This window comes from Apodemus sylvaticus, chromosome X, assembly GCF_947179515.1.
Source record: "Apodemus sylvaticus chromosome X, mApoSyl1.1, whole genome shotgun sequence".
Lineage (NCBI taxonomy): Eukaryota > Metazoa > Chordata > Mammalia > Rodentia > Muridae > Apodemus > Apodemus sylvaticus.
In genome coordinates this window covers 54,346,775-54,368,396 of record NC_067495.1, presented here as the reverse complement: position 1 = coordinate 54,368,396, position 21,622 = coordinate 54,346,775, and the positions used below count along the sequence as shown (strand labels likewise).

Genomic DNA, 21,622 nt, shown 5'->3' with positions numbered 1-21,622 from the left:
TACCTAGGAAGGGGGTGGTGTGTCCATGTACTATCAGTTACTCTGTGAATTGAACCCTTATTTGAATACTTAAATAGAGTCAAACCTTTTTAAAGGCGGAGCCTGTGACAGACACAATAATGAGCATAAACCCAAATGTGTTCCCCAGTCCATGTTATGGCGTGTTTAAGGTATTTGAATAGGGCAAAGTGGGTTTCTTTACCAGTCTTCCTGTCTCTCTGTGTACCTGCAGAAGAACATTTCTTAGAGCTCTTTTCTGTTATTTTTGAATATTGAGATATTGCTAACCCCACATGGGACTGCCCCTCCATCTAAAAAAATGAACAGATAGGTACTGGCTATCAATCTGGAAACCCTTGATTCATTACTAGGTCCAGAATTAGTGACACAATTTCTTAGAAATTAGCTCTGTATTTTATAATCTCAGAATATTCCTGAATTATGCATTTTGAGGACAGGGGTTATACCTTCTTCTGTATCTCATTTGTCATCTCTGCCACAACACTTCATTTTATAGTGGGTATTCCTTGATGCTTGGTAACCAAGGGACAAATAAATAAAGTTAGTATTTTTACTATTTTCTGTAAATTATTTTTTCATACTTTTACACTGACAAGAGGGCTCATTTGTGATATACAAAGTTAATATCAAGTTAACATAAAACTACAATTATTTTAAGATCCTGAAAGCATCCTGTCTTTTGTATTTTACATTATTGATTATTGCAAGTTTCAACAAATGCCTATCCATACCTCAGTAGCCTCAATTTTTTTTTTGTCTGCAAACCAAGTATGTGGCAAAATATCATTGCCCACAAATATTGTTATGATGCAGTATAGGTGGTCTATTTAAGTATAATGCTTTCATTGTCTTGCTAGAGAAGTCCTATGCCTAATTGGATAACCTGGGGGTAATGGTGGGGGCGGGGGATAGATATCTAGCTTGTTACCTTGTTGCTGCTGGTCTCTTTATTTCTGTTTTACTTCTTAGTATTATTGTGGAAGAAGTACATTATTATTTCTTTGGGGCCAATTTTTGTGAGGAATTAAAAAAGTTATGCCCAGAGTATTAATATCATCCGTCATGCATGATGTTCTTATACCCACGATTGACTTGGAATTGCCTTTTAACAAAAGTGTAATGATGCCACAATACAATATTGGTTAAACTATTTGTTCATAAAAATGTACACTCTTTTCACATCATGAGCAAACACCATTTATGGTACCTAACAATGCTTAAGCAAGAGTGATTTTTATGAGGAATCCACAGAATGAAATTAAGTAAATACATCTGATAAATGCAAAACAAAATAGCTTTTCACTTCAAACCCCACCAAATGTGTTACTTCCTAACTGGGCACTGTTGCTTTCGTTTTGTTCTGTTTCTGTGGAGTGATATTGTACAATGAATCTGTTTGAGAGCCATGCAGTAGAATTCAGCAACTCTGCTGTTCTGCTGCAAATATTCAGTGTTCAATAACCCTCAAAATTTCTCATTTCTTACCTGTGGTGATGTGGGCTGATAGTTTTTAGGTTATAGGTTGCAATATGCAGTAGTATCACAGGTACATTAGTTCAGAATAGTTTAAGCTTTAAGCAGTAAGGGGAATATTAATTTATTTGCTTCTTTATATGTAGAACATTTAGAAAGAAGAAATTGAACTTTTTTGTAAAGGTGTTAACAGCATAATTATAAGTGATAGTAAAGTCTTGCAACATAGAAGCAATAGATATCTCTCTCAAAAATTCAGCTTCATGGGCAGCTTAATACTTGCTGCCCAACGGTGCTTAAAGAGATGTGATTTCTTTAGGAATCCATAAAACTCATCCTAAATCTTATTAAAATGAAAAAGAACTTCCTGAGAATTGTTGTTTCTTCTGGTTTTACACCATTTGATAGGTCAGTTAAATATAAATGAGCACCAGACACACCAGTATTCTAACAGCGAGCCCAATGATGGAGAGGTGGTATGCTTTTATTTGTGAATGGCTGATTTCTCGTAGATTTAAATAAGTCAAGCTAGCTAGTTTTGAGTTGAGTATAACATTTTGGTGTGACTTCATGAAATGTTCACATAGTTAAACTAATAAACAAAGCTTTTATGCTAGTTTGGGTAGAATCTTATTCTAAAAAAAATATTATTGTACAAATCTAAGTGAAACACAGGTCACCCCATCCTTTAAAACATGCCAGATATTCTATACATGAAATTAATCATAGGATGTTTGCTACTACAAAGGAGTTCTAGCAAACAAATAGGGTGACATACAACTTGCCACTTGACTTTAGAAAATAATCAATGTTTATCTGTAGTTTCTTTAGTTTTTATTTCATTTAATCATAACCCAATGGCATCAGTTCCTTTTGGTAGGCTCAAAACTGGAATATGATCCTGTGGAACTAATAGGAGATTCTCACCATATTTGGAGGGTTCAAACATAGAATAAACATTAAAAACTGTCTGTCCTGATTATGGCCACCCAGCAGTGGGCTGGTCCACTTGTGTTGAACCGTGACTTTCGGCAACACCTGATGCAGTTTACCACTGTAGAGAAAATTGGGGGATTTTTGAAATGCTGAGGAAATGCCATAGGAGTTGTGAAATATATGACAACTGTTGAAACCCAGAAAACTGATGCGCCAAAACAGTAGAGTTCCTTTTTTCAGTTCGATTTCTCTCATCTTGTCTAGGGAAAACTCTACTTAGAGACTAAGTCCAGTCACCTATAGTTACTATCTTGTAGTAAAGTAAGAAATTGAACCAGAACAGATTTCATTTAACCTTTCAAAAGTGAGATTTTCACACCTCCAACCTCTTTGACTTCAAGGAGCAAAGTTCTCTGGTGTGCATATCAATAGAATGGGAATTGAGCACCCTATGCAATGGCTGCCTTTCATATTCAGTTTGTATGTACATTATGGTCCACATGTTAAATCATACCTTTACTGATAGCTGCTGATAGGAATTCAGATGATGCCATCTAGCCTAGCCTTTCATTAAATGGAATATTCTAATGTCCGTTTTAGGAGAGAACCAGTGTATTGTTTTTCCAAGGTAATATATATATAATACATACAATATGCATATATATTATATAATGGAAATTGAGTGCATTTATTTTTATTTTTTAATGGATAAGTATTGGTTTGTTTTAAGTTTATCAAGGGATGGCTTTACCATATACCCTTCCCAATATCCATACTATCAACATAACATTTTGTAAAGCAGTGTATATCTTGTACTCTTGGTCTAAAACTTGTCTGATTTGAATAGCACCTTCAGAATTTTCTGTGGCTTTTACTTTGTGCCATAATATAATTTTTCAAATGGGCAATCTGTCTTGTTTCCTGAAAGGGCTTCTCATTCAGGCAGTACAGGTGCGCTAGGGTTCTTGGCTGTTAGAAGAATGGTTTTTTCAGGTGTTGCTGAAAACCTAGATGATTTGCTAGCTAACTCTCAGGACCCAGGACTAAAATAAAATTGACACTGCTCAGGATTTATGTGTATGTGTATACTTAAGGATTGAGAGACCATGCAGACTACAGTTAGAACCTTCAACTCCAGCTTTCCATTTAGTGATGTAGTGATGTTCCAGATCTGTTGGAACAGCAGTTCTCATCAGGGGGATCGGAGTACTTTTCACAGGCATTGCCTAAGGCTATCAGAAAACAGATATTGACATTGTAATCCATAACAGTAGCAACATTAGAAACTATATTAAAGGGTCTCAGCATTAGGAAGCTTGAGAACCTCTGCTTTAGAAAGACCCAATGAAGACTTTCTAATAAAACAATTCTTTTTGTAGTGTAGCTCAATAGTTCTCAAACTTTTTCATCTTTACGACCCCAGTAGATTCTTAAAATACAAAAGATGACAATGAGTTTTTTAATATGAATTCATATTTTTAAAAATTAATACCTAATTAATACCTAATTAAGGCACTAAAGTATGAATCCATTTATAAGTAATAAGCATATTAAATAAAAATATAATAATTTTTAAGTGCTGGGTGTTGGTAGCATTTGATTTTAATCCTAGCACATGGGAGGCAGAAGCAGGAGTATCTCTGTGCGATTAAGGCAAGTCTAGTATCTATAGTATAAGTTCCAGGCCAACCAATGCTACATAATGGAACTCTATCTCAACAAAAATAATTTAATCTAATAAAGACAGTTGTATTATTGTATATTTTTAAAATGTATTTCTTACCTGTCTTAGAAGATAGCATTTCATATATTGCGATTTGCTACTGGTTAGTAAAGAATATTTTGTTTCACACAGGTATGCCATTGAGGAAAGAAAAAGCATGCTTTACTAGCTCTTTCTGTTAACTACAGACATTATTTTGGGGAGGGGGATAGGTCACTACACTAAATCTTATTCCAAAGTAGTTCTTTTTAAGTGTTGGTGTGTGTGTGTGTGTGTGTGTGTGTGTGTGTGTGTTCATATAGATATGTACTTGTGTATATGGGTGCACATGCATATGTGTGCCCATGCATGTGGAGGCCAGAAGTCAGTGTTGGGTGTATTTTCTTCATTAGCTTCTTTACCTTATTTTCTGGATAACAGAGTCTCTCAGTGAACCTGGAGCTCACTGGTTTAGCTAGACTGGCCGATTAGCAAGCCCAGGGATCCTTCTGTGTTTACCTCCCCACTGCTAGGATTACTGGAACACATGCCACTGCTTAGCTTTTTTACATGGGTGCTGGGTACCAAATGTGTATTCTTGTACTAACATAGTTAACCCTTTACTGATTGAGCTAGCCCCTTGACTAATGTAGTTTCTTAAAGGTTACTCATAACATTGGATATTAAATCATGTCTTTCGTTTGTGTGTGTGTGTGTGTGTGTTATAGTAGATTTAAATATGTTACTCTGTATTAAACTTTGAGTGGATCATTTATCTATGCACGATTTTGTAACATGGAATGACTTTGCAGAAAATATTGGTTAGGTAGCTTATACTTTTTTCCCCAAATGTTAATATATATTAAAATGTGGTTTTTAAAAATCAGATTTTTTTAAATCAGCCTCATTATAAAAGGTTTTAAATATTGGGGCACTATATTAATATTCCAATGAAAATACATTGAACACTGGGATTTTATCATTGGTAACAAATACTGTCAGTTGATGTTTATTGAACTATCAGATTCAGTTGGTTCATTTTTTAGGAAATGTCTGCTAGGTCTGAATAACCATAGTTTGTCTATCAGTTACTCTTTCAGGTAAAAATGGATTTCTTTGATCAAAATAGCACAGTTCCCAACTCAGACAGTTATACAAGTGTTTTCCCTTGAGACAACTACTGTATCTTTGCATATGATAATAAAAGGGATACAAACGCAGAGTTAAGCTTCTTATTAAGAGTTTGCTTTCTGAGCGTATCTTAGTGCTAAACGAACCTAGCCTACTTATGTATCAGGTATTGTGAGTGTGTGGTGATTAGGAATACAAAAGCTAATAGTATAATTTGTAGCCACTGCCTTTATTAATGTCCACTTACCAGATATCTTATTGTACATATCCAATTTTGCACCATCATTACAATTGCAAACCCAGTGAAAAAGACCAGTATTCACAAAAGAGTAACGGGTTTTTTGTTGTGGGTTCAAGAGCTTTACTAGTGCTTTAGCAACTTGTCCTAAAAAAATGTACTCTTCAGGACTGTGGATATGGCTCTAGTAGGCTATGAGCACTTATTGTGCAAGCATGAGGGCCTGAGTTCCAATTTCTAGACCGATATAAAAAGTCATGTGCATACCCGCATGCCCATAACTCTACCCAACATGAGGCAGAGACAGGAAGATCACTAAGACTCACTGTGCCCAGCTTAGCTCTGAGAGACCCTGGGTCAAAGGAATAGGTAAGAAGTAGCAGAACAGGACACCCAACCCCCTCTTCCAGCTTCCATGCAAGTATGGAAAATCATATGCCCATCACAGACATGTATATATTCCAAACTCCATACAGTAAATTTTTTCCCTTTTTTTTATTCGATATATTTTTTAATTTACATTTCAAATAATTTCCCCTTTTCTAGCCCCCCACTCCCCAAAAGTCCTGCAAGCCCCCTTCTGTCCCCCTCCCCCCCCCCCATCCTCCCACCCACCCCTTCCCACTTCCCCGTTCTGCTGAATACTGCTTCACTGAGTCTTTCCAGAACAGCTGTAGGAGTTCTCTAGTGGAGTTTTTTGGGTCACTTAGGTAGACTATCATGTCATCTGCAAATAATTATAGTTTGACTTCTTCCTTTCCAATTTGTATCCCTTTGACCTCCTTATGTTGTCGAATTGCCCAAGCTAGTACCTCAAGTACAATATTGAAAAGATAAGGAGAAAGGGGGCAGCATTGTCTGGTCCCTGATTTCAGTGGGATTGCTTCAAGTTTCTCTCCATTTAGTTTGATGCTGGCTACCGGTTTGCTGTATATAGCTATTACTATGTTTAGGTATGGGCCTTGAATTCCTGTTCTCTCCAAGACTTTAAGCATGAAAGGATGCTGAATTTTGTCAAATGCTTTTTCAGCATCCAATGAAATGACCATGTGGTTTTTTTCTTTGAGTTTGTTTATGTAGTGGATTGCATTGATGGATTTCCGTATATTGAACCAACCCTGCATTCCCGGGATAAAGCCTACTTGATCATGGTGGATGATCGTTTTGATGTGTTCTTGGATTCGGTTGGCAAGAATTTTATTGAGTATTTTTGCATCGATGTTCATAAGGGAAATTGGTCTGAAGTTCTCTTTCTTTGTTGGATCTTTGTGTGGTTTTGGTATCAGCGTAATTGTGGCTTCGTAGAAGGAATTGGGTAGTGTTCCTTCTGTTTCTATTTTGTGGAATAGTTTGAAGAGTATTGTTGTTAACTCTTCTTTGAAGGTCTGATAGAATTCTGCACTGAAACCATCTCGTCCTGTGCTTTTTTTCGTTGGAAGACTTTCTATGACTCCTTCTATTTCTTTAGGCATTATGGGACTGTTTAGATGGTCTAGTTGGTCCTGATTTAATTTTGGTATTTGGTATCTGTCAAGGAAATTGTCCATTTCCTCCAGATTCTCCAGTTGTGTTGAGTACAGGCTCTTGTAGTAGGATCTGATGATTTTTTTTGGATTTCCTCAGTTTCCGTTGTTATATCTCCCTTTTCATTTCTAAGTTTGTTAATTTGGATACTTTCTCTGTGCCCTTTGGTCAGTCTGGCTAAGGGTTTATCTATCTTGTTGATTTTCTCAAAGAACCAGCTCCTGATTTTGTTGATTCTTTGTATGGTTCTCTTTGTTTCTACTTGATTGATTTCGGCCCTGAGTTTGATGATTTCCTGCCTTCTACTCCTCCTGGGTGAAATAGCTTCTTTTTGTTCCAGGGCTTTCAGGTGTGTCATTAAGCTGGTAATGTATGCTCTCTCCATTTTCTTTTTGGAGGCACTCAGGGCTATGAGTTTTCCTCTTAGCACTGCTTTCATTGTGTCCCATAGATTTGGGTATGTTGTGTCTTCATTTTCATTGTGTTCTAAAAAGTCTTTAATTTCTTTCTTTATTTCTTCCTTGACCAAGGTATCATTGAGTAGAATATTGTTCAGTTTCCACGTGTATGTGGGTTTTCTGTTGTTTTTGTTGCTATTGAAGACCACTTTTACTCCATAGTGATCTGATAGGAGGCATGGGATTAGTTCGATCTTCTTATATTTGTTGAGGTCGGTCTTGTGACCAATTATATGGTCGATTTTGGAGAAGGTACCATGAGGTGCTGAGAAAAAGGTATATTCTTTTGCTTTAGGATAGAATGTTTATATATATCTGTTAAATCTAATTGGTCCAAAGCTTCAATTAGTTTCATTGTGTCCCTGTTTAGTTTCTGTTTTCCTGATTGGTCCATTGAGGAAAGTGCAGTGTTGAAGTCACCCACAATTATTGTGTTAGGTGCAATGCGTGCTTTGAGCTTTAATAAAGTTTCTTTTATGAATGAGGGCGCCCTTGCATTTGGAGCATAGATGTTCAGGATTGAGAGTTCTTCTTGTTGTATTTTTCCTTTGACCAGCAAGAAGTGTCCCTCAGAGTCTCTTTTGATGACTTTGGGTTGAAAGTCAATTTTATCTGATATTAAAATGGCTACTACAGCTTGTTTCCTGAGACCATTTGCTTGTAAAATTGTCTTCCAGCCTTTTACTCTGAGGTAGTGTTTGTCTTTGACCATGAGGTGTGTTTCCTGTATGCAGCAAAATGTAGGGTCTTGTTTACGTATCCAGTCAGTTAGTCTATGTCTTTTTATTGGGGCATTGAGTCCATTGACGTTAAGAGATATTAAGGAATAGTGATTGTTACTTCCTGTCATTTTTGACGTTATTTTTTAAATTTGATTGGTTAACTTCTTTTGGGTTTGATGAAATGTTACTATCTTGCTTTTTCCAGGGTGAAGTTTCCCTCCTTGTATTGGTGTTTTCCTCCTATTATCCTTTGTAAGGCTGGGTTTGTAGATAGATATTGGGTAAACTTGGTTTTGTCATGAAATATCTTAGTTTCTCCATCTATGGTGATTGAGAGTTTTGCTGGATATAGTAGTTTTGGCTGGCATTTGTGGTCTCTTAGAGTCTGCATGAGATCTGCCCAGGATCTTCTAGCCTTCATAGTCTCAGGTGAAAATCTGCTGTGATTCTGATAGGTCTTCCTTTATATGTTACTTGGCCTTTTTCTCTTACTGCCTTTAATATTCTTTCTTTGTTTAGAACATTTGGTGTTTTGATTATTATGTGACGGGAAGTATTTCTGTTCTGGTCCAGTCTGTTTGGAGTTCTGTAGGCTTCTTGTACATTCATGGGCATCTCTCTCTTTAGGTTAGGGAAGTTTTCTTCCATAATTTTATTGAAGATATTTGCTGGCCCTTTAAGTTGTAAATCTTCACTTTCATCTATGCCTATAATCCTTAGGTTTGGTCTTCTCATTGTGTCCTGGATTTCCTGGATATTTTGGGTTACAAGCTTTTTGCATTTTGCATTTTCTTTAACTGTTGAGTCCATGGTTTCTATGGAATCTTCAGCATCTGAGAGTCTTTCTTCTATCTCTTGTATTCTGTTGTTGATATTTTCATCTCTGTCCCCTGATTTCTTCCCAAGGCTTTCTATCTCCAAAGTTGTCTCCCATTGAGTTTTCTTAGTTGTTTCTACTTCTGATTTTAGATCCAAGATGGTTTTGCTTAGCTCCTTCACTTGATTGTTTGTGATTTCCTGTAATTCTTTAAGAGATTTTTGTGTTTCCTCTTTTATGACCTCAACCTGTTGACCAAAGTTCTCCTGTATTTCTTTAAGTGTTTTTTGTGTTTCCTCATTATTGGCTTTTGTATTCTCCTGGAATGATTTTTTGTTTCCGTTGCAAGGGCTTCTAACTTTTGATCCATTTTCTCCTGAATTTCTTTAAGTATGTCCTTCATGTGTTCCTGTACCAGCATCATGACCAGTGATTTTAAATCCAAATCTTGTTTTACTGGTGTGATGGGGTATCCAGGACATGCTGGTAAAGGAGAATTGGGTTCAGATGTTGCCATATTTCCTTGATTTCTGTTCGTGACGTTCCTGCGTTTGCCTTTTGCCATCTAGTTCTCACTGGTGTTAGTTGGTCTTGTCAATGCTGGACTCACCAGTGCAAGCTGCCCCTTCCCAGGTGGCCTCTGGTACACAGCTTACCTCCTGCACTGCCTGGAGACCGAGTGCTGTGGCTCAGGCTGTTCAGATCCCGAAGCAGGCACTTGAAGGCTCCTGGTGGGGTCCGCTGGATTCACCAGCGCACACCGACTTCACCCAGCTGGCCGCCCGGAAGCCCCTCTTGCCTCTTGCAGGACCTGGAGATGTGGTGTTGTCGCCCAGGCTGATCTGGATCTGGAAGCGGAGAGATACAGTAAATTTTAAAAAGTAGAAAAATAATATTTGTGTTCAAGAATATATTGAGTAATTGCTTATAATAGTAAAAAGGTGGATATTATTTATATATCTCAGAATGAATTATTGATAAATTAAGGCATATCACCAGAATAGTATAATATGCTGTGACCTGAAACAATGTTTTGTTAGATTAAAGACACAGGAAATGTTAATGGGGAAAATAAGGAAACAAATTATTGTATAAAAGTTGATTCAATTATGAAATAAAAAATACAGTGTACCTATATAGACATGTGTCTGATAAAATAATTAGAAAAACATCAGAGTATTAATAGATTGTCTTCATTAGTAAGAATATGGGCTATTTTAATTTTTATATTTTTGTGTATAATAATATATTTTATTTTTTAAAGGGGTTAAATTTTGGTTATATTTTAAATATATTTTATCATTTACAGTAAACTTTACTGTAGCAAATTTCATTGTAAAATTCACTATAGCATATTGTGTTGTGTATTGACAAATGGATAAAATCATGTAACTACTACTAGTAGTATTCGCTGTAGAGAATGAGGTTCCTTATTTGGGAGGGGGTTATCTTATTTGCTACTATACTAAATAGGTTGCCAGTTTCAGAGCTGTGTACTGAAAGTTAGTAGCTTCCTTAGTTTGCAACGTGACAACAATCGATTTGAATATAAAATGAAATTATCAGGGCAATTCCCCCAAAGAATATTGAGGAAAAAAACCCTCAATATTTGCATTGGAGCCTCATAGACTTTATAGTTCATCTTGAGAAAGAAAACTCTTTTCATTACTTTCTCTCAATGGCTCATAAGGATAGAGAAAATCTCAAAAGTTCATTTAAGCAGTCATTATGCCAGTCATTGATTTAGTTCATCAGAAATTGCCTCAAGGTTTTAAATCAATAAAGATAGTTCTCTAATTTAGGTGTATATTCAATTTAGTCTACCCATGTTCATAGCAGTTTGTTCTTCTAAAAATTAAAGTAAATGTATAGATAGATTCCTATACCTACCACCATTAATTAAAAAACAAACCAGTTCCATCACAAAACAGTATCATTTCACTGTCCATCCAACTCCTAAATTTGTTCTGATCACTACAGATTTGTCTTTTCAGGAATGTTAAATGTATCTATACAGTATGCAGTCTTTGATACTGTCTTGTCATAGATGCCTTTTCTTTTATTGATTAATATTACACCATAGTGTTTGTGTGTGTGTGTGTGTGTGTGTGTGTGTGTGTGTGTGTGTGTGTGTGTGTGTGTTTGAAACATTTAAGGATGATTTCTATTGTTTATAGTTGGGGACAATTATGAAATCAGGTGCTATAAACATTTGAATTAAGGTTTTAGATGAGCATGTTCTCATTTCTCTAGAATAAGCATCCAGGAGCAATATTGGTGGCCCATAGAGTAATTGTATATTTGAAATTTTTAAGCATTACCAAACTATTTTTCAAAATGATGATATCATTTTGCATTCCTATTAGCACTATGTTAAGAGTTACATTTGTTTTTTATCCTTGTTAGTACTTGGAATTTTTTTAATTTGAACTATGGGCATGAAGTGACATGTCTTTGTGACTTTAATGTTAATTTCCCTGATGCCTAGTGATATTGAACTCTTTTCATGCATTTACTTGCTTGCTGTCTTAGTTACTTTTCTATTGCCATGACCAAGCATGATGACAAAGGCACTTATAAAGAAAGCATTTAATTTGGAGGCTCATGGTTCCAGAGGGGTAGAGTCCATGACGATCATAGTCGGGAACATGGCAGCAGGCAGGCATGGCACGTCACTGGGCAATAGCTGAAAGCTCATGTCTAGTCCACAAGTATGAGGCAGATAGAGAACTAATTAGGAGTGTCTTGGGTGTTTGGAACCTCAATGTCTACCCTCAGTGACATACTTCCTACAATAGGGTCATATCTCATAATCCTTCCCAAACTGTTATACTGACTAGGCATCATACATTCAAATGGTCTTTCTGGTGCACTGTATCAAATATTTTTTAACTCTTTTTCTATTTGGATTGCTTGCTTTTTGTTGTTGGGTTTTGAGAGTTTTTCTTTTTTTTTTTTCTTTTTTTTTTTTTAAATTTTTTTATTCAATATATTCTCTATTTACATTTCAAATGATTTCACCTTTCCTGGCTCCCCTCTCCCTGAAAGTCCCATAAGCCTTCTTCCCTCCCCCTCTTCCCCCATCCACCCCTTCCCGCTTCCCTATTTCTTACACTGTTCTGCTGGCAAGTCCTTTGTTGGATATATGATTTATAAGTGTTTTCCCAAAGTATGTATCTTGCATTGGTCTCTGTAAAAATATTTTTACCTAGGCATAATGGCACATGCCTTTAATATCAGCACATGGGCAGCAGATGCAGGGGGATCTCTGTGAGTATGAGGATAGCCTGGTCTACATAGTGAGTTTCAGGATAGCCAAAGCTACACAGTGAAGCCCTGTCCCGAAAAACAAAATTTAAATCATTATTATTTTCTGGATGGATGGACATACTGTGTATAGAAATCCCAAGAGAACTCCCTGGAGTAAGTTTATGTCTTTTGCATGGGTTCTGGGAATTTAATTCAAGGTTAGAGTTGCTTTGTTTGTCAGCAAATGCTTTACCTGATGAGCCATCTCACTGGCGCTTTGTTTTGGTATTTGAAAGTAATCTTTCAGAGAGTAAAACTTTTAAATTATGATCAAATCCAGTAAATGATTATTTTCATTTTCTACACTGTACTTTTACTTGAAAGTTAAAGGACACACACACACACACACACACAATCTAGATAAAAACATGTGTCTTGAGCTTGAGTTTTTATATGAGGCTTAGGACCAACTGCTTTCTTGTAAGATTGTCCTCTATTGAACTGAATTGCCTCTGTGTCCTTGTCAGTAATCTTTTTTGCAGACTAGGATGGGACTATTTCTAGACTTTTTTCCTTATTCCACTGATCTTTGTGTTTATCAATTTGCCAATATTGATTACTGTTAGCTATGATTCTTCAGATCCCACTGTTAATAATGGTTCTTAAATGCTTTAACCTCCCTTCTAGCCCACCACCCATCAGAGGTAGTGAAAAGGAAAGGTTATTAGGATATTGAGGAAGTAGACCTGTTTAGAAAGTGTCCTTTGGAGCAAACCCCATCTGCATTGTCAGGAAACAGCAGTTCAGTTCGCAGGAATCATCAGTGGCAGCTTGATCCACTTCACAAATGTACCAGCAGTCCAGCTTAGTAATGTTGGGATAGCAAACACGGGTCAACACCAGTTGTCATGACCCAGCAGAAACATCTAGGCCTCCAGAGAATAGGCATGAGTCAGTAGGAGCAACCAGGACCAGCAGGGATTCCATGAGAAGTTCTCTGCTTCTGTGCCTCTCAACAAAGCTTCGGTCAGAGATGAAGAAAAGAGACCCAGAAGTGTTGCAAAACTAGCTATACAACCCTCATCAGTTGAGTCCTATTTATATATTCCCCCCAAACATTGCATGTCCTCCCACGGGTCTTGCCACAACATGAGAGTCTGTATCTGCTGACATCACTCTGCCAATCTGCCTGAGTCCGCTGAGGCAGCCAAAGCAGCCAGAACACCACCAGAAGATTTTGGTGTGTTTCTTTCTATAAAATCACAACAAATGATGACCAGTAAGGAATTGCAAGGCATACCAATACCATCTAGCATAGTTTATCCACTCTCTATTGCGTCTTTCTCAGTATCACGTATCCTTTCACGTGTTTGCTTTTGTAAAACTTCTTTTCACCTGTGTCTGCTTCAGCAAAACATTCTCTAACCTGTGTCTGCTTTAGGAGAACATTCCTTCATGTGTTTGCCCCACCAAAAGACTAATCAACACAACTGACTTTCCAAAGAAACCATAAGTTTTTTTTACTTCTGATTTCTGTGGCTTTTCATGTAGCATAAGTACTCTGTTTTCAAAACTGCTTTAGCCATTCTAGTCTTTTTGCATTTCAGTGAAAGTGTGAAAGGAACTTGTCTTCAACACCAAAATAATCTTCATAGTTGGCTGTAAATATGGCCATTGTAATTGAAGTCTGGGTTATTTGGGGAAGAATTGCCATTATTTTTATGTCAAGGCTTCCAGTCTTTGAGTAAGTTCTCTTCATGTACTTTTTAGTCTTCTTTGAGCTCTTAACATTGGGTGCTTTTCAGTCCACAGTCTTGTATTTGTTTTGCTGGATTGGTTAAGTGCTCATTCCTGTAGAAGATTATTAAGCTTTAAGTGACATTTTCAGGTATATTCCTGGTATGTAGAAATAAAAGTATACATTTATTTGTTCTGGTATTTTTTTAATTCAGAAAGTTATGTGTAGGATGTGGCTAGTACTCATGTTACTCCCTACCACATGGTTACCTGTCATATACTCAGTAAAGCCTTTTTCCCCAAAAAGAAAGTTAAAAATAAATCATTGAATTCTCAACAAAGTATGTGCACGTGTGTGTGTGTGTGTGTGCACGTGCGCGCATGCACACATGCCCTTAAGTTTTATGTCATAAATCTATGTACTGGTGCGCAAACCATTTAACCTCATAATTCTGCCATGTTTTTTTAAGAATATCAGCTTATAAGTGTGCTATTACTTTTTAAAATTTCATACATTTATATGGATTTATTACTTAGGTTTCTAAAAAGTATTTAGCAAATGACAAAGATTTAAAAAAATTTTTCATATTGATTTTTCCTATTTAAATATTTTACAATAGGCATGTATTATATTTATTGAAATAATAAAGTTCCTTAAAAGGGAAGCATAGTCAGAGTGAATTTTCATATTGCTAATTGGTAAAGAGATTAAGTGCTTGAGGTCTAGATCTTGATACTGTCCAGTCATTTCAGGTTTCTAAAATGTTTGGAAGACCAAAGGATTATAGTAGGACGTAATCGAATCCTTAAACTTTGAGTCTTTGAGAGTGCTGTGCAGTGTGTTTTGATTATATTCATCCTCCTTCACCTATCACTTTCTAGGTCAGATAAATCATTTGTGCAGTAGATGGCTTGTCAGTCCTAATAATGGAACTTTTTTTTTCCAGGAACACGCAAATGTCTTTATTCAAAATATAATATAAATTATCTGTAGGCACGGACAAAAGACAACAGGAAACTTTTATATATTGTTGATGGAAGCCAGTAACTAACTGATGGTGACAGTGATCATCAGCTAGCTAGTGCTGTCTTTGTTTTCTTCAGATGACTTCTCTGTGTTATTAATGATGAATTCATCGAACATTTTTAAGAACACTACATGTAGAATCTTTCTTCTCCCTCTTCCCTCCCCTCCCCCTCCTCCTCTTTTGTGAGGCAGGTTATCATTCTGTAGCTCTGGTTGGCTTGGTTTTTATTATGAAGACCAAGCTGTCTTCGAACTCACAGAGATCCACTTTTTTCCCAAGTGCTAGGATTAAAGTGAAGCTCCACCACACCTAGTTACTTTTATCATTTGTTTGTCTGTTTTCCAGACAAAGATGATCTGTCTTGACCATGGCTATATGTTGAATCACCTGAGGAGGAGATTTGTTTCTTTTTGTTTTATTTTTAGAGTATCTGATGATATAGCTTTATCTGGAATGTTACTAGAATGGGGTAAATTCTCCCATGTGATTATTAAACCCTACAAAAGAACTTGTTGAGGAATTCTAATCTAATGTAAAATAATCATTGAATATTTTAATGTGAATTTTATGGGTTTATATATATATGTAAGTGTATTTACACTTACAACAAGTTAACTATATAGTTTTAAAGAAAATTTCTAAAATAAGGTTTATCCAGAAATAATTACATAAAAGCAAAATTCCAGTTACACATTTTAATGGTACTTTACCATCCTTATTAAGTCTTCTAGTATATTGCTGACACTTTACAAATAACAGGTAGTTATCATTTCTCAATCATGCCTCTTTTCTGTTAGATGATTTATAAATCTATGTGAGGAGTATTTGTATATAGAGAGGGCAGTTTGGAGATTAAATTTTGTGTTTTTCAGTGTTTTCTCTTAGGAATCATATAATAACAATAAGGCTTTGAAGCTTCTTCAACATATAGGAACTTGAATGAAAATATATGATTTTACATCTTTTGAAATGTTTTGATTTCTTTCAGGATTCCTATGAGAACTCTGAAAATTTTATAAATCTATCTCTAGGGGCTAGCAGGATTTGTAAAAGGCTGTTTGGATCCTCCTGCCTAAATGTTTTTGTTAGTGTTTCCTCGTGTGGCTATCTTTGAGCAAGAGAAAAATTATTTTAAGAAGAGGGGATATTCTGCTATGTTTATAAACATTGTATATTGCACACTACATATGAAACCAGTTTTCAGAATATTTTATACACTTCCTAATTACAAGATTCTTGTAAGATAGGTATACTAGTACCATCTAGTATTTTCCAACTTGTGATAACAGATTTTCACACTGGGAGTTATGAGGTTGTATTATAGTTTTGTTACATTTTTCTCAATTTCTAGAGCTTCAATCGACTCATGGCCTCTCAGTCTTCAGTTCCTCCATTGTTTCATTTCCCCTACTGTTTCTTGCTTTAAATGCTGACTGCACTTCCTCATTTCTTATATACTAATATTTAAATTCTATAGCATCACCTTAGATCATGAGTCACCTTCTCTACCTTTCCATCTACACTATCACTATACTATAAGAAAGCTTGTTCCTGAAAAATCATATAAGCTTTATGACAGCATACCCCACACTACAACAGTGCCTACTTGGTAAAATCCTCTTCCCCCCTTTAATTGCTCTCCTGGAAAGCTTTCCTCAGTAAGTAAGTTCAGGCAAAATGTGTTAGATTACCTCTGTTATACTCTCCTAAGCCATCACACACTTATGTGATGGCTCCTACTATCAGGTTATTGTCTCTTTTATTAAAGGCTTAGCTAAACCACATAGTGTTGTGTTTAGCTTCATGTTAACTCTGAAATGTATAGTATCAGGGATGTGGAAAGCACTTCCATACTTATATACTTGATCAAGGGAGTAATTTTTGGAGCTTTCGCAAAATCTATGGATGTAGCCTTTATATTCAGTGGGAGGAGATACTTAACAGCTCCACAGACACTCACAGTATGTTTGTCCTAGGATGTCATCTTTAATCTCTTTTGTTATTTTTCAATATCAATCACTTTAGGAATCTCTATTAAGTCAAACTCACTTTTTCATTGTGCACATATATAGTGCTTGTTTTATTTTCGCTTTCATTTTTTCCATGAAGGAATGCATCAACCATATTCACATTTATTTTCTTTCTTTTAAGCAAATGACAAAAACCCAAATTACCAGATTTTTTTTTTAACCTAAGCTTAGCATTACGTACTTAAACCATTTAAACTTTGTTAAATGGTGCTTGCTATGGTTTAACATTTCTGTAAAATGCGTGCATTGAATTACTTGTTATCCAGGCATTGCAGGCGCGCCTTACCATTTATCATCAAGGACTTTAACTGTCCGTCTTTAACTTCTATTCTTTCTTGAATGTTCTCTATAAGTCTCTTTGTAGTGGTTTTTTTTTTTTTTTTTTTTTTGCCATTGACTATCTATCTTAGTTGAAGTTGATAGTGATTTAAAGTTGCCCATTCTACATCTGCCAAATGACAGTGAAGAGAAGGATGTGAGGCCCCCATGACTTAGTGACCCGAATCAAATGAAGGAAATCCACTGAAGGGAGAGAAAAACCAAGACAGCACCTCAGCTTCTAGTTTCTTGGAGACACCTTTGGTTCCGAAACAAGTCATCAAATGGGTCTTCAATGAAGTCAAATGAAAATTCCCACCAAAAAATTTCCTGAAGACATCATCTGGGCCCTGGAATGTGAAGCCAAACTCAAATTTACTATCAAAATGACTCCTTCGCAGCCATTTAATCTTTCTTTGCTGTATTTGTCGTAGGTGACCAACTTTTATCTTATAGCACTTTGTATCCCTCAGCTATTTGTTTAAATTTCAGCTGTTTCTTCTTTATTTTCAAGATTTTTGTTTGGGTGCTATTTAAATGCCTGTTTCCAGTATGATTTTTAATATCCTTAGGTGGGGCATCTCTCTGCATACTCAGAACTTAGTAGTGATCCACTATCTTTTAACAAGTTGTTGGAACAAACCTGATGCAGCAATGGGCGATGAGGGGAGAGGTCTCTTCACAGCTCTGGACAACTGAGTTGCTGTTGTTATTGTTGGTAATAGCAGCATCTCCTTTTGCTTTCTTTTCTCTTTTTTTCTCCCTCACTTTCAATTTTTAATTTGTATTCTTAATTGCTAATGTTCTTAAATGTTCTCTTGTACCCTGAGCAGTGAACTTAACAGCAAGGTTTGTTTTTTTCATACTCTTGTTTATTTAATTTCTCTTAGTTGGTACCTATATCTTTCTCTTGTTTGTATCACATCTAAATAGCCAGAATACGTTGAGAAAGCCTCAGTATCTGCTATCTGTAGGTATGTTTGTCTGTTTTTGTGTCTTCTCTTTCCTGGCCTTAGCATGCACAAAGTGTACTCATACAGGAAAAAAAGTGATGAGACCTGGTTAGCTTTTGCTCCCATCAGTTATGTTTATTGATCACATACTCAATGGAACTGGTAACAGGTTAAAAGAAACCAGCATAAATACCAAAGTGGCTTATGATGGAATATCAAAATCAGACTTATAAAAAAATCCTTGAGAACGTTTATCTCATCCAATTTTCTTAGCAGTTAGAACCTCTTCTCTTTCATACCTAACTCGTGACTGCAGTGCACCTAATGGACTGTAGATGATATAGTTCAACAGCTAAGGGCTCCCTATAAGACTTGTGCATCCTTGATTTCAAGGAATCTGTCTTCACCATATACCTTGAAAATTACTGTTTGCCCATTTACCATATTAAATATGTTGGCACAGTTGTGGTGCAGAGTCTCATTTCTGTTTTGAAGTTGCCAATAGAAGCAACTACAGGAAGGCTAGAACAAAGGACATGTGTTTAGATAATGCTTTTGGTTGGACCATCACTTTAGTTGGTAAAACAACTAACTGTACTGTCTTCCCTTTATCACAAAAAAGTACAGTGTGTAGGACATGACTTCTTAACAAAAGACTAGCAAACAGATAAACTATGTCACACACTAGGGAAAAATTTGTCTTTTGAATTAAATGCCTGTTAGTGTCTAATACTCAAGGACAGTGACTCAGCAGACACTTAGTTTTATATGGCTATTTATATTCATTAAATGCATCAGAATTCCTGTTTCTATATTTGCAAACACATGGACTATAAAGAACAATTCATTTTTTAAATCCAAAGTTTAATTTGGTTCTTTGATAATCTATCAGATAATTTCAGGCCATCCTCACAGATGTTAATATCTGATCTACATCATGACTTGGCATTTGTTTTATAGTAAAAAAGACAGAATATTTGGGGGGAAAAGTTAGAATTTGGTAAGGTTAAAATTAGTCAGGTGTATATTTTGGAAGTTTGGGGGCCTTTCTGCTTTTTGAGCTTCTATATATGGCATCTATTTTATTTAATTGCTTTTCTAATAAAGAATATGCTTGAAGTCAAATTTTGAATTTTATAAATGTTAATATATTTGTAAAATAGTTCTAAGCAATCTTTGTGTGCTTTTAAGAAATTGTGTAGCCTTGTTTCCCTAAGAAAGACTGTGTAAAACATTTATATGTGTGTGTGTGTGTGTGTGTGTGTGTGTGTGTGTAAACTTGAACTAAGGTCTATGAGCTTTAAAACAGTCTATTATTGTTAGGTGCTCTATAAATTGTTTTTACACCAGGGATAATTACTTCTAAAGTAGATAATCAAGATCAGTAGTTGTTGAGGAGAAAGATCTGTTGTATCTATCTTCTGCTGTTTAAAAGAAGTACTGTACCTTGGGTGATGGTTGTTAGTGACAGTAAAATGCAGTTACACATGTCAATGTGTTTGATAGGTACTGAACATGAGATTTTTTTTTGAGATACTTGTTTTCCTTTAAATGAAAATACATTGATCATAGAATCATACAGTATCTTTATTCCTCATTGATAAAGTTAGGAAGAGTGCTGGTCAGGTTGTTGCTACTTTACTAGGGAGAGTTGGGGAAGAGTGTCATGAAACTCTCCAGACATTGCCTTCTTTCTGTTCAAATCTTTCACTAGCTTTTGTCCTTTTAGGACACACTGCTGTTCATTCTGAATGTTGTCAGGACTTTTACTTTAAAACAACAGTGAAGTAAGTTAAATGAGAAACTTACATGTGCACAGGGTTACTTCCTTCCCTCTGTTAGAGTTAATCTTTAAACAGTCTCTACATTTAGGGAAAAATTGTTAAAAACACCAGATTGCAAAAGCAGTGCCACTTCTGAGAGCTTTGGGGCAATCCTGATATGTAATTGCTTTTACATCAGTCATAAGAGAGAGGCAAGAATGCGCTTTCCCTGAACTTAACAGTTTGGGCAATTTTCTATAATCCAGTAAATACAAATTGTAGCTTGATTATTCATCTACGTCTGTCAAGCAAATTTTAATGGATGAATGAATGAGTCAAATCTATGCACGGAAATATACAAATGTGCAAAATCTGGGTCTAATTACCAGGCTGCTGAATTTACACAAGGTCAGGTAAACAAGGCACCAGTGTAATGATTATTAATTGTTAATAATGCCTTTGGGAAAACATTCACATTTTCCTTCTGAATACCTAACAGTTTGCCTTTCTAGTCATTTCAAACTCTCAAAATGTTAGCTGGTCTGAAAAAACAGGAACATTTTTGCCCTACTTTTCTCCTTTCCCTCTAATTACTTACTAATTCTTTTTGAAATAACAGGTAAAATATAATACATTTTTCAGACCTCTATTGAAAATCACAGTTTAATGTGATGGTGAGAGAATTAAGGGAGGTAGCATACTCACACAGAAGAATGAAATAGCTGCTATCTTTTGTCTCCACTAAGGGAAGAGCACCCCTCCCATCCTACACCCTCTTTTCAAAATCTAGTAAGCATTCTAAAAGACAAAACCAACGTGCTGAGAAAGGAATGAAATCAAACCAGTCCCCTCCTATTTACCAGAGTAAGTCAACATTTGATTGTATCTTGATATTCTATAAAGTGAATGTTGGAAAAGAATAATATCAATGAGTAGTTTCCTATCAAAATGTCCAAGGGGCGAAATAATTGAGAGAATATTTGCAAAGGTTTTTCTTAGTTTAGTAACTCTTCACCATTTAGTTTGTAGCTGTGCTATCATTAATGGCTCTCTCTATGTCTGGAAGGACACCCTCTTCAAGCTTTAATCCAAAAGTCATAAATTGTAGAACTAACATGTCATCTGTAGGTCACCCATGCGAAAACACTGTATCTAGAAAAACCTATCTTGGTGCCAGTGTGCTTTGGAAATCTTTGAATTACCGGCAATCTCTCGCTGGGCTGTCTTCTCATCTTCCACACTCAGAAGTTATCCTCTATGGCTAATCTAAACATATTCTCTCTGTTCTAGGCTCCAATTCCTGTTGCACACCTGTGTTTACTGTTATAGTTGTGTATTTTTCCTTTATGCTTTTGAACAAAGGTAGCACAGGTCAATTGTTTTCCAGAATTTTGTTTCAGTTATGATTGCCCATTTTGGGTTAGAATGTGCTGGATATAAGTTAAAGTGACTTGCATAATTTTTGACCTTAGATTCCTAGGTAGCATCCTATCCCTTTTGAGATAGCACTTTGAGAATATGC

The 21,622-nt window shown here is 35.9% G+C and overlaps 1 protein-coding gene and 1 pseudogene across 1 annotated transcript in view; one reads left to right on the top strand and one right to left on the bottom strand.

The window, feature by feature from the left end:
- The window catches only part of Pola1 (DNA polymerase alpha 1, catalytic subunit), a 318,138-nt gene that overhangs the window by 142,733 nt on the left and 153,783 nt on the right, over positions 1-21,622 (top strand). The gene's annotated exons all lie outside the window — the stretch shown is intronic.
- LOC127675434 (dnaJ homolog subfamily B member 6-like) lies at positions 17,318-21,332 on the bottom strand (annotated as a pseudogene).